The sequence below is a fragment of the Orcinus orca genome, chromosome 16 (genome assembly GCF_937001465.1).
Source record: "Orcinus orca chromosome 16, mOrcOrc1.1, whole genome shotgun sequence".
In the NCBI taxonomy this organism is placed as follows: domain Eukaryota; kingdom Metazoa; phylum Chordata; class Mammalia; order Artiodactyla; family Delphinidae; genus Orcinus; species Orcinus orca.
Genome location: NC_064574.1, coordinates 29,434,940 through 29,447,490, shown reverse-complemented (window position 1 = coordinate 29,447,490; position 12,551 = coordinate 29,434,940). Strand labels below are relative to the sequence as shown.

The following is a 12,551-nucleotide window of genomic DNA, read 5'->3' as shown; positions in this document are numbered from 1 at the left end:
CGTATGGAATGTGGTTTCTGCTGGCCAGGCGGAGGGAGATAGATGGGCTATGTGCTCTGCCCTGCGCCCCTCCCCCACCCCCCGGCCAATCACTGGTCCCCGGACATGGGTGCTACCCCCTCACCTACAGAGCTGTTTCGTCCAGCTCCTTTGAGAGCCTGGCTCCCAGCTGAGCTTTCCAAAAATGTCCCCTTGCCCTTGCTGCCATGGTTGGGAGACTCATCTCTACATTAAAAATCCCTGAAGGCAGAACTTGCAGAAGCACAGAGCTGGGGCTGGAAGGGCCTTTGGATGTCTGGGGGGCTGGCAATGCTGGCTGGGCCCTGGGCCCCTGGGGAGAGCAGACCAGGCCTGGTGTGGTTTCCTGTCCCAGGTGTGGATGGGGAGGACCACCCAAGGCCACCAGGCGTCTTCTCATCAAGCAGCCGAGTGTCCTCTTCTCCTGCTGCTCACGCAACCAGGACCCAAACAAGCTCCTCCAAACAGGAGGCGACAAAACCACAAAGCACTTCTTTTCAAATCACGTATGGCTTCTTTGACCCCATCAAATAACTTTATTCACACAAACGTCCCTTAATTTACAAAGCCTCAGTCATTCATACACATTAGGGGGATCCACAGTGTTCAAGGAACTTAAATATAATGTATCATACCAACCCAAGTAAACCAAGTACAAAAAATATTCATATATAAAGTTGTTCACACGTAGGTCCTAGATTACCAGCTTCTGTGCAAAAAAAGAAAATAAAGAAAATAGATTTATTAACTAGTCTTTGAAACTAACCTTGTGCCTGGGTTAAACCCTCCCTCACACCCAAGTCGGCCCCACACGAATATGAATCATTGCAGCAACATTCTCTCCTGCTCTGATGGAAAGAGGCACCTGGTACACAAAACGATTTCTTTAACATGTCCCTAAATGAACTCCCTTCCTCCTGCGGCCTCTCAGGGAAAAAGACGCGGGGGCCTCCTTCCCATTACCCCCCGTCTAAGGACTCCTGGAGCTGCTGGCAGTGGACTCAGCCCTCGGCTAAGGGTGCTGACATCAGCCAACCTCATGGCACATCCTGGTCCCCCGCCTCCCAGGGCATCTCTCCAGACAGGAGCCCTGGCCATCTAAGCCTGGCAGGGCAGGATCAGAGACCGTCCGCACTGTCCCGAAGGCTGCGCCTCAGCCACAAGCCAGGGGCCTGGAGCGCGGAGCAGTGTAAGCTCAGCTCTTCTCAGGTTGCCAGGTCCTACGAGACTCCAGCAGCTGGGCCCCCAGACAGGCCCAGGACAGGGAAGGAACAAGAACCTGAGCCCCACTTAGAGGCAGAGCCACCAGTGCCCCCAGGATGGGCAGGGAGGGAGCGGCACACGAGGAGCAAAGGTGGGTGGCGCACTTGGTGGGTAGGGCTGGGAGCCCGGGCGGCGGAGCCGAGAGTTAGGGGTGGAGGCCCGACTCCTACCTCTCCAAGCTTCCTAAGGCTGAAACCCAGACATCCACCCAAGTAAGATCTGTCTTCTAAAAAAGCGAACAGCCAACAGCAGGAAAAGAAAGAAGATTCCCACAATGTCCGCTCTTTTCCTTTTCTTAGAAAAAGACTCAAGCAAAAAAAAATTATCTTATTGCTCCAAACACTGGTTTTCTAGGAGACGCCTAAGTTAAGGAGCGAGATCCCGGAGGAAGAGAATGAGGGGCGGGGAATGAGGCTGTGAGGAAGGTGGTGAGTGGTCTTAGCACCGCAGGGTCGGGGGCAGAGGGGGTGCAGGGCCTGTGCCCCGGTCCCCTGCCTTCATTTGCTCTGGGGTCACCACTGGCAGTGCCATAAAGGAGCCAGGCGCCGTCCAGAGAGTCAAATCTCCACCCAGCATGGGGCACGTTTCTCCTCCAGCTGTAAACATGGTATTTCTTAAGTAAACATTTAATACACTCCCTCAGAAAGGCAGCCATGGGGGCACGAACCACATGTGGGTGAGAGGAAGGAATTCCATTCTCTTGTCCCAGTGCCTCTGGGATGAGAGGGTGCTAAGGCCTGCTACCTTAGTCCTGGGGCCCAGGAGGGGGTCAGATGGAGCTGGTCTCCAGGGAAGAGACTGCATCCTCCGGGCTGGAGGTAAGAGGCGGGACGTGCTGGGGAGGAGGTGGCCGAGAGTGCACCTGTCTGCAGCACAGCCCTGTCCTCAGCAGAAGCTGCTAGTGAGCGCCCTGTGGTGGCTGGGGGTCACGTGCCTGGCTGCAGCTCTTAGGAAGGGATGGGGCAAAGACCGGGGCGTCCATCCTCCCACGAGGCTATCTGTGGGCGGGGGGCGAGAGTTTGAGTGGCAGATGAACACCGAGAGGGAGAAAGAAGCCTTGTCCTGCCAACTGAGCCAGGCGGCCGGGTGGGGAGGGCAATGGAATAAGGCACTATGATCTGTCTTGCTGATTCCTCTCACTGAGGGGGAATGGAGCTCAGATCCGTAGGGCTGAGGCCCAGATCCTCCCTCCAAAGGCTATCCTTTTCACAGATCCCAGGAGACAAGAATAACTGACTGCTATTTTAAGGGTTGGAAACTCCTAGAACTTGGACAGGACTAACAAATTGGTGGCGCTGAGATGATGCTCCCCAGAGCGGCTGCCAGGCCCGAGACCCAGGTAAAAGGCAGGAAGAGACGACAAGGCTGACTCCAGTGGGAAGAGGTGAACAGTGGCTAAGGGAGAGGACGGCTACCTGGGCCTAACCGAAGCTAGACTGCCGACTGGGCAGAGCCAGCCTTGACTTCGGGCTGACTTCCACCCGGGTGCTGGGTGTCCAAGGTGGATGAAGTGGAGAACAGGGGAGGGAGAAGAGAGACAGGCACTTGGGGCTAACAAGGTAGGCCTCAGGAGCTAGGGAAGGAGGTCCTGCCACCAAGCAAGGACAGGCTGGGAGTCCTGCAAGACAAGGGTACGTGGAGGCTGCCCACCTCACCCGAAAGGTATGGCCACCTGTGACCTACAGCTCCAAGACCTTAGTCAGAGCTAAGAGACCTGGGGAGGGCGGAAGGGAAGGATAAGCAAAAGGTAAATAACCTGTTAGGCTTGAACCCTCACTAGGACTTCAGAGTGTGGGCTGCGGCCAGGGACAGGTGAGGGTGCCAAGTCCGGGGACTGTTTTTCCCACGTGCTCATGGACAGACAGACAGCTGCCCCAGAGGGAAGGCGGGGAGGTGGGGCAGAGAAGGGGTGCACACTGCAGTTAGGGGATGTGCTCTCCCAGCTGCAGCTCAGAGTAGACTCTAGGTTGTCTGAGAAGTCAGAGGGAAGAGACAAGAGACAGGTGATGACAAAGAATTTCGGCTGAGGGAGGGGAGGGAAGGGCCTAGTCACCTCCTGCTGCCCTGCTGGATCCTGCTAAGCACAGCTAGCCATCTGCCCAGGAGGAGGAAGAGGACTTGAGAAAAGGCGGAAAGAATGTGAGCAAACATATTGCTGAGTTTGCAAGTCTGGGCTGATGCTGTGCTGGTCTCTCCTAAACTCCCAGGGCCGAAGGGCTGCGGCTCTGGGGGGAAGCCCTCCTTGGTCACATACCAACTTAAATGCCCTCCAACATCTCCCCTATCCATCCTATGCTGGTTTAGAGAAAACAAACAAAAACAACTAAACACAAAAGAATTCCTTTTCCCTTCCTTGCTTTGCTGTAATGGGGTGAGAAGCCAGGTGAGGGGCAACAGGGACAGCTCTCCTTCTCCTGGCAAGGGGAGAGGACACCCCGCTTCAGAAGCCCAGGAGTAGGGAGGTTGCAAGAGTCGTTGGAGAACGGAAGAAAGGCTACAGACAGACACTGGAGGTGGGGTCACAGGGTCACAGCCAACAAGCCCACAGGCACCTAATGGCCATGGTCCACCCCGTCAGCCAGGTCCATCCTTTCCCATCAGACACAGTTACACTGAGGGGAGCCCCTAACAGTAAGTCCCTGCAGTGAGGGAGAGGATGCTCGGCACTGTCACCATACGTGACACCATGGGGCCGGCACGCAGGGCACACCCCTGTGAGGAGACGACAGTGGCAGCCGGTTCAGGACACCCTGTTCCTATGGCAATGGTCACAACTAGGTCTTGGGGACTCAGGCGGTGTCTGACGACCTGGACATCTGGCGGGTACATCTGGGAAGACGACGATCCAGGAGGCAGGAGGTGATGGGTGCTGAGCTCACAGGAGTGACAGATGCCCGCCGAAGACCCACCTGTGTCCCAGGCGGAGGTTTGGCACACAGTTTTCTCTGGGAATCATCCTCTGGGAGGAAGATCACTAACAGAAAGGTAGGCTTGTAGAGCTGGGGTGGGCTGGCCGTTCAAACGCCAGGAAGTACGAGATGATCACCCTCTGTCCCTTCCCCCCTCAGAACTCCTGGTTTTAAAGGGCAGTAGAGGGAATGGATTCCCTCTGTAAGTCCTGGTGTGGCCCTGGGCTTCCAACTGCTTAAAGAGGACAAACCCAAAATACAAATCTTCTTTCTCGAGTTCTCCTGGCCAAGCCCTGGTCCTCCCCTTCCAGGTGGTTCTTGGCCTCTGATCATCTCCAAGGCCCAAGGGCCAGCCAGGAGCAGGCCACCAGGGAGTCCAGCAGTTCCTGCACCTGGTGGGGAGGCAGCACAGAGGCCTCCTTCTGGCTTCATGTCCCCCATTCCAGGAGAAATCCCCACATTCTCCATGGAGGGGCAGGTCTTCTCTGGGGAAGTGAGGTGTTATAAGCAGAACTAAGAGATGGGTAAAAGAAAGGAGACAGGAAAAATAAAGGACAAAAACAAAATAGCTCCCTAACCCCTTATAAAAATTAAAAATGAAATTTATACATATGCTTTGTCCATATTGAGTTTCTTTAAAGAAATTGATGCCTGTCCACAGCATAGCTTCCTGTTCTTCTGAAGTCTTAATCGTTTAAATTTTTTTAAAAAACGGGGGGGGGGGAAGGAAGACAAAAAAATAAAAAATAAAAAAATTAAGCAAAACTAAAAGGAGGGGGAAAACCCAAACAAAAGCTTCACATTGCTGGAGATCCAGCTGTTGGGAGATCGCCAACCGGCCAAGCCACCGCCTGTACCCTCTGCCGTCCTCTGTGCGAGACATGATGAGACTGTGGGTCCCGAGGATCAACCTGAAAGACAGAAGGCAGGGAGAGTGGACGTGGGTCAGTGGGCATGGGGCACCTCCAAGCTCCAGAGCCCCCACTAGGTACCAGCACCCAACCCCGATGAACTCCGGAGCCGTGCTGTGCTGGGAGCCGGGGGAGCTGGGTTCTAAGCGCTCTCTATGGAGTGAATCCAGCCTCACTACAACCACCACGCCATGGACATGTTATCCCCCTTTTCAGATAAACTGTGGTGCGGCTTAAGCACCACGCCCCAAGTCACGTCACTGGAGGGGCAGACTCCAGACTCCAGGCACGCTGACCCCCGCTACAAATCCGAGCACGAGCCCCACCCCTCTGTCCTGGCTTCCCCGCACTGCTAGGAGAAAGATGCCCCAGGACCCAAGCGTTCCGTCCCCGCAGCCTTGGCAGCCCGAGTTCCCTCCCCCCCTCCCCCTCTGTGACCAATCATGCTGCACTGGAAGTTCACAGCAACCCTCTTACCCCATTTCAGAGACAAGAGAAGTGAGGCTCAGGCCTCTGAGAACCTGCACTAGGCTACCCCCCCAGGTCACAGAGGGGCCAGAGTCCCACAGGCAGGGATAGTGTTGGTCTCTGAGCCGCCCGCTGGGCCCCAGGCTGCAGGGCACTGCCGTGCCTAGGAAGGAGGCTGCAGCCAGAACTGTGGTCCAGTCCACAGTCTCTGCCACTGGACTGTGGGCAAATTTGAGTCCTCTGGTTCTTTGGTCTTGTCACCTGTACCACATCACAGGTTACTACAAGGACCAAATGAACTAATACATGGAAAACTTACAACAGTGCCTGGCTGTACTGTTATTAGCTATTATTTGGTAATGGCCTTGGTGCCAGGCCTCAGAACGAGACCAGCGGCCAGCCTTTCAGGGACCTGTTCTAATGGAGGCCTAGAATACAAGAACCCGCAGAGATTAGCCCTGGGCCAGCCCCCACCCTGCCCAGCCCAACTTTCCCAGTCTGAGCCTGATTAGAGCTAAGTATAGCCCTAATACTGGGCAGGCGGGCCACCCAGGGCAGCAATGCTCCGTGGCGACCCATTGTCTCATCAGAGTTTCCAAGTGCCCACTCTCATCCTGAATGACTTAATCAGACAGTCTTACTCAGTGTGTGTGAAATCCCCCCACTGGCTTCAAGGCTCAGTAAGCTCACTGCAGCCTGACAGGTATGCCCCCCCAGCCCTGCGTCCTCCCCACCATTGCCTGCCGCCTATACAGTCATATCACACTGGCCTGTCATCCTCAGGTCCCAGGGAGATGCCTGGCTAGTCCTCACGAGAGGCAGCAGGGTACTGCAATATTGGACAGTTTTACTTCTCCCGGTCAGCCTTCATTTCCTCCTCTGAGAAATGGGGGCTCGTTTTCGAGGTTTGAGTGGAATACCGACTGTGAAGTACCTGGCCCACGGCAGGACCCAACTCCTCGACATCCCATCCTCTCCCAGCCATTTGTCCCCAACCAGAAATTATGAACGTGTCAGGCTTAACAGGCCGCGGTCCTCAGCCAGTGAACCATCCAAACTGCTTCCAGCCGGGCGAAGGTGCCACGGCAAGGACACACACTCCACTGGAGGAGTGTGACAAAGCCTTCTAGGAAGCAATTTGGCAACGTTTTCAGAGCTTCAAATGGATTGAGACCCTATAATTACACTTCTGGAAATCTAGTCTAACTGATTATCCTAAATACGAAAAGGACTTTATGAATAAAGATGTCCACTGAAGTAGTATTTAAATTGAGGTAATAATCGCAAATCCAAAAATGAGAGATTGAAGCAAATGACCCATCTACTCAATGATACATTACAGAGGAAATGAGAAAGCTGTGTGGCATTTTTTTTTTTTTTTTTTGCGGTATGCGGGCCTCTCACTGTTGCGGCCTCTCCCGTTGCAGAGCACAGGCTCCGGACGCGCAGGCTCAGCGGCCATGGCTCACGGGCCCAGCCGCTCCGCGGCATGTGGGATCTTCCCGGACCGGGGCACGAACCCGTGTCCCCTGCATTGGCAGGCGGACTCTCAACCACTGCGCCACCAGGGAAGCCCTGTGTGGCATTTTGAACAACAGTATGGCAGAAGCATTTCCATGGGTTAAGTGGAAAAAAGCAGGCTATGAAGTTCTGTGACATATGACCATATCTATGTAAAAAATAAAAACCTCCAAGTATAGGAAATCTGGCAAGAAAATACATCAAAATGTTATACTTGTCATCGGTGGATTTTCCTCTTCCTCCACTCTCCCTCTGTATTTTTAATACTGAGTACACATCATATTGTCACATCACTTTTTTTTTTTGCGGTACGCGGGCCTCTTACTGTTGTGGCCTCTCCCGTTGTGGAGCACAGGCTCCGGACGCGCAGGCTTAGCGGGCATGGCTCACGGGCCCAGCCGCTCCGCGGCATGTGGGATCTTCCAGGACCGGGGCACAAACCCGTGTCCCCTGCATCGGCAGGCGGACTCTCAACCACTGTGCCACCAGGGAAGCCCCACACTTCACTTTTTAATGGGAAAAAAAAGTGTATTTAATGAATAAAGAAAGCTGGCAGCCCCATGAGAAAGGTCTCTGTAGTAGCGAGGGGTCCCAGAGACCAGACCCAGGCTCTTCTTTGGCCTCTTCCACACACAGTGGACAGTGGAGAATCTTCCACACCTGTCAGACGAGAGGCTAGACTGTGTGATTCCTTCCTCCACTGCACAGGTGAGGGGTGACTCAGGGTCCATGTGTGGAATCAAGTGGGGATGGATGATAAAGGCATTGGAAAAGTATTTGATCCAAGTATTTGATCTCAGGCCCAGCCTTTTATTCTACTGCTTCTGTTTCCCTACCTGTTAATTCCCCTCAACAAACATCCACTGGTGGGTCTTATATGCCAGTTTTGACTTGGAAAAATACAATCATCATGAGCACATCCTGTGACGGTCCAGCAGCCACCTCAAACCTAGCTTTATTCAGCAGGCCTAAGGGCCTTCTCCCTGTTGCTTTCAGCAGATGAAGCAGAGCAACCAGAAGATTGGGGGAGGGAGGGCTTGGGGGAACCTCACCATCTAACATGCTAAGTGCTTGTGAGAAAGAAGAAAGGCCCGGGAAGTTGTATGGTCATGTGTGATTTGCTAAGATAATCTTTGGAACCAGTTATGACCTGTTTAACACTGCTTTCCTACCTCCCCTGGTTGGACCCAAGCTGAGGACAACCTCAAACGGATGACCATCACAGCAGGAAGGTGACGCACGGCAGCAGAAAAGCGGTGTCGACAGGGAGGCAGAAGTCTCTTTACATAATAAACTAGCAGAACAGACTGTGCCTGCAAAAGGTCACACCAAGCACCCAGCACTGCGAGAGTGCCTGACACCAGCGTCATGACCACTCTAACCCTGGCTCCCCTGCCAGGAAGCGGCTGACATTTCCCACAGGCTCCTCCACACTCCCTCCCTCCAGCTTTGGCACTGGCTCTGGCCCTCCTGGTAGGATGCCTCAGGACAGGTTCGCCTCCTTCTGCCCAGTGGGCAGGGACAAGAGAAATAGGGTTCCTTCTTCCACAGAGAGAACCCCGGCTTTGCATTCCTTTCCCGTCTTCCATTAGAGAAGGTGTACCTTCCCCCAGGGAGCCAATAGCTGCGACCTCCCTGGAAAGGGGGGGTGGGGGGTGGGTGGGCAGGGTGGGGCTTTCTACAGCCCCAGGTAGGAAGGGCTCAGACCACGTGGCTCTGGGGTAAAGCAGCAGCAGGCCCTCCCAGGCACCTGCTGGAACAATGAATGGTTTAGGTCCCAGCCCAGTGGGCCCTTGCCCTTCGTCCTAGTAGATGCCACACCTCCACTCCGACTGCCTGGGCTATGGCTCGACTGCCTGATTGCCGGCGTCAGTCAGGACTTGCCATGTCCCTTTCAGTTGGAACGCTGACTTCTGAGCACAGAGCCCTCCTAGAGGGCAAAGCCACCCCTCTGAGCACAATGAAAAGCAGTGATGTGGTTAACCTGCAGGTGACGCCTGTAGTGCACTCCCATCTCTCACCTGCCTGACAAGCTCATCCAGCGAGGAGTTAATGAGTGAACAGGCCCAGAGATGGAGCCACTTGCCCCACACCAGAACAGCAGGACTGGCACTCAGGCCCATCTTCTCCGGTCTCACTGCCCACAGCCTTTCTACTACGAGCCTCCATTTAGTGCTTCCAGAGCCGGCTCTGCCGTGGCTCTAACAGCCTGCATTTGAGATGGTCCCCTGCGGGAAAGGTGTCCAGGAAGGTGCTGGCAAATGCTTCCCTTTCTTATTTCAGCTCTCGGACTAAGTTCCCTCAGTACATCCGAGCTCCTTATTTCTCTATGATGATCGTAACAGCAATCACTTACTCAGCATTGAATATGTGCAGGCATGTTCTACAATGGATAAAGGTAGGACACTTTTCTATGTAACAACCTGGTAAGGCTGTGTAGGAGGGCTGACAGCCTTACCAAGTTGTTACATATAAAAGTGTCCTACCTTTATCCATTGTCTCCCAGTGAGCCATGCCCTGCCGTATCCTGGGCCTGCCGCTTGCAGCCATGAGAGCCTGTGTCCTCGTTGTGCTGCGTGGGCTGCAGGTTGGGCTCAGCTGACACACATAGAGCCCACCTCCTCTTGGTGACATTCGTCCACTTTAAGGGAGACTCAGGTTCTGCTTGAAAGCCTGTAGAAGAGGGACCTCACCATCCTGCTGTTCTGTTTGGAAGGGCCCTGGTGCAGGAGCTGGAGTCGCCCTCCCTCCCTAACCCCCCATCACAGCGCCCAGGCCTCTTTTGCCTGGGAAGCCCGCATAGCACTCCTGTGCTGCCTTCTGGTTAGGGTGTTTCCTCAATCGAGAAGGAGCCTACAAAGCTCGTCTTGATTCTCAGTACTCCTTGGGTCCTGAGAATCTGAATGTTGAGGATATTCCTCCAGAAAAATTCATGTGACTTACACACACTGAGATGCTTCCTGTGCCTTCAAGGGGATTGCTGTGTGTGCATCCTTGGAGTTAGAAGGACCCTGGGTAAGGACCCCTGGTCCCAAGCCCCTCAGCACATGACAAAACCAGGTCCCCAGAGAAGAGTGGGGAGAGCTCGATGAGACTGGAAGCCGGCTTTCCTACCTGTACTCTCAACACTGGGCGGGTCAGTGTCTCTTTAAAAAAAAAAAAAAAAAAAATTTATATGTATATATATATATATATATATATTTATCTTTGGCTGCATTGGGTCTTCGTTGCTGCGCACAGGCTTTCTCTAGTTGTGGCGAGCGGGGGCTACTCTTCATTGTGGTGCACGGGCTTCTCATTGCAGTGGCTTCTCTTGTTGAGGAGCACAGGCTCTAGGCGCATGGGCTTCAGTAGTTGTGGTGCGCAGGCTCAGTAGTTGTGGGCTGTGTCATGGACCCCAGTGTTTTACATCTACTGCCTCATCTCACTCAACCACCCTACTAGGTAGGAGCTGCTGTTGCCCCAGTTCTAGAGATGAGGAAATTAAAGTTCAGAGACAAGATGTGCATGGCTAGTAAGTGGTAGAAAAAAGGGTTGAACCTAGGTCTGACTTACTCCAAAGCTCCTGCTTTTAACATGTAACTTTGTAATGTAAAATCCCTTCCTAGAGAGACAAAAAGAGCTTAAGTGGAGTTTAAAACCCATTTAATCCCTTCACCTATAAACAGATTCCCTCAGAGAAGGCTTCCAGAAGGCTTGGCTGAAGTACCTCTGCATGGGTCTGGGGTCCAGAGCACAAAGGGGGATGCAGTGCCAACCAGGTGGTGAGCAGCCTTCTGGCAAGTTCCTCTGCCAGCCAAGCAGTTGTCCCTTCTGTCCAAGGAGACTGAGGAACCAAACTGCTCCCATTAAGGCCATCAGCAGGTTGGAGAACAGAGGCTGGGGAAAGCTGAGGTGGGAGCAGGCAGCCATGGGGCTGGGGACCCAATGGGCTCCCACGGCCAACTCCCTCCCCATGTCTTCAGCTCGCAGACTGGGAATGGCTGGGTGAACAAAAGATTACCCTTCATTCTAAAAGTATGGCCTTCCTACCTTGGTCAAAATGTCATTTCTTTGATGAAATGACGATGAAAGTATATGGGAGTGGTTTAAAAAACTGTTCTTCCATCTCCTACACCCACCCCCGGCTTTGAAATTGTACTGTCCTTCAAAATGTGTAAGTTTGGCAACCACAGGATTTAAAAATCTCTGGGAGCCACAGCTAAGCTTTATTTTATTTTTATTTTTTTTTAAGTTATTTATTTTGGCTGCATTGGGTCTTCATTGCTGTGTGCAGGCTTTCTCTAGTTGTGGCGAGCGGGGGCTACTCTTTGTTGCAGTGCAAGGGCTTTTCACTGCAGTGGCTTCTCTTGTTGTGGAGCACAGGCTCTAGGTGCGTGGGCTTCAGTAGTGGTGGCACGCGGGCTCAGTAGTTGTGGCTCGTGGGCTCTAGAGCGCAGGCTCAGTAGTTGTGGCACATGGGCTTAGTCGCTCCGCGGCATGTGAGATCTTCCTGGATCAGGGCTCGAACCCGTGTCCCCTGCATTGGCAGGCAGATTCTTAACCACTGTGCCACCAGGGAAATCCCACAGCTAAGCTTTAACTCTGCACTTTTACTCCAGTGCAGGCTGTGGTGAACAGTCCTGGGTTCAGATTTGAGCTCTGCCGCTCACTAGCAGTTTACATTATCCGAGCCTCCTTTTCCTTCCTAGCAAATGGGGATGCTGCCAGTTCCGCTCTGGGGTCAGCTGTAAGGAATGAGGATCCCCAGCAGTGGGGCAGTCAGGGAGCTCTACCTTGTTATTAGTTACGTTGATGGTCTTTTTGGTTTCTAGCGGGGTCACACACTCAACTATGTATAACTTATCCGGAGTCAAAGTTTAATTCAGGAACTTTCTCTCCTGTGTTTTCAAAATGGGAGATTTAAGAATGAGGGCAGTGAAGGTGATGGTGGAGGGGGAAGGGAAGGGTAGCTCTCCACTGCCACACCTTTACCATAATGCCCCAAGGACAGCCAGATGGGAGCAGAAGCATCCTCAGCACCTTTCGACCTGCTCAGGCCTAAAGGTGGATTTTTTTTTTTTTGATGTGGACCAGTTTTAAAATCCTTATTGAATTTGTTACAATATCGCTTCAGTTTTATGTTTTGGTTTTTTGGCCGTGAGGCATGTGGGACATTGGAAGGCGAAGTCTTAACCACTGGACCGCCAGGGAGGTCCCCTAAAGGTGGATTTTTTGAAGTCCAGGGACCTAGAAATCAGAAATACCACCTGGCTGTTTGAGAGGACCAATTTTCTGTGGCTTCGCACAGAAGTGTCACAGCTACTGGTTGAAAGGGTGGGCCAGTTCCCCAGGTGACCACTGGTGCTCCTCAGGCGGGCTCCTGCAGGCTTCAGGGTGGCACTCGAGTTTGTGGTCTGTGCTAGGGTAAGCAGGAACGCTGAGCAAGAGTCCTCACAATACTCTTTATACAGACACATCT

At 53.3% G+C, this 12,551-nt stretch overlaps 1 protein-coding gene across 1 annotated transcript in view; it reads right to left on the bottom strand.

Moving 5' to 3' along the window:
• Positions 1–527: 527 nt before the first annotated feature.
• Positions 528–12,551, bottom strand: part of STK35 (serine/threonine kinase 35) — a 45,870-nt gene continuing 33,846 nt past the window's right edge. The window contains exon 4 of the mRNA XM_004272657.4: positions 528–5,101. The gene's annotated coding sequence lies outside the window, so the exon portion shown is untranslated. The remainder of the gene's footprint in view (positions 5,102–12,551) is intronic.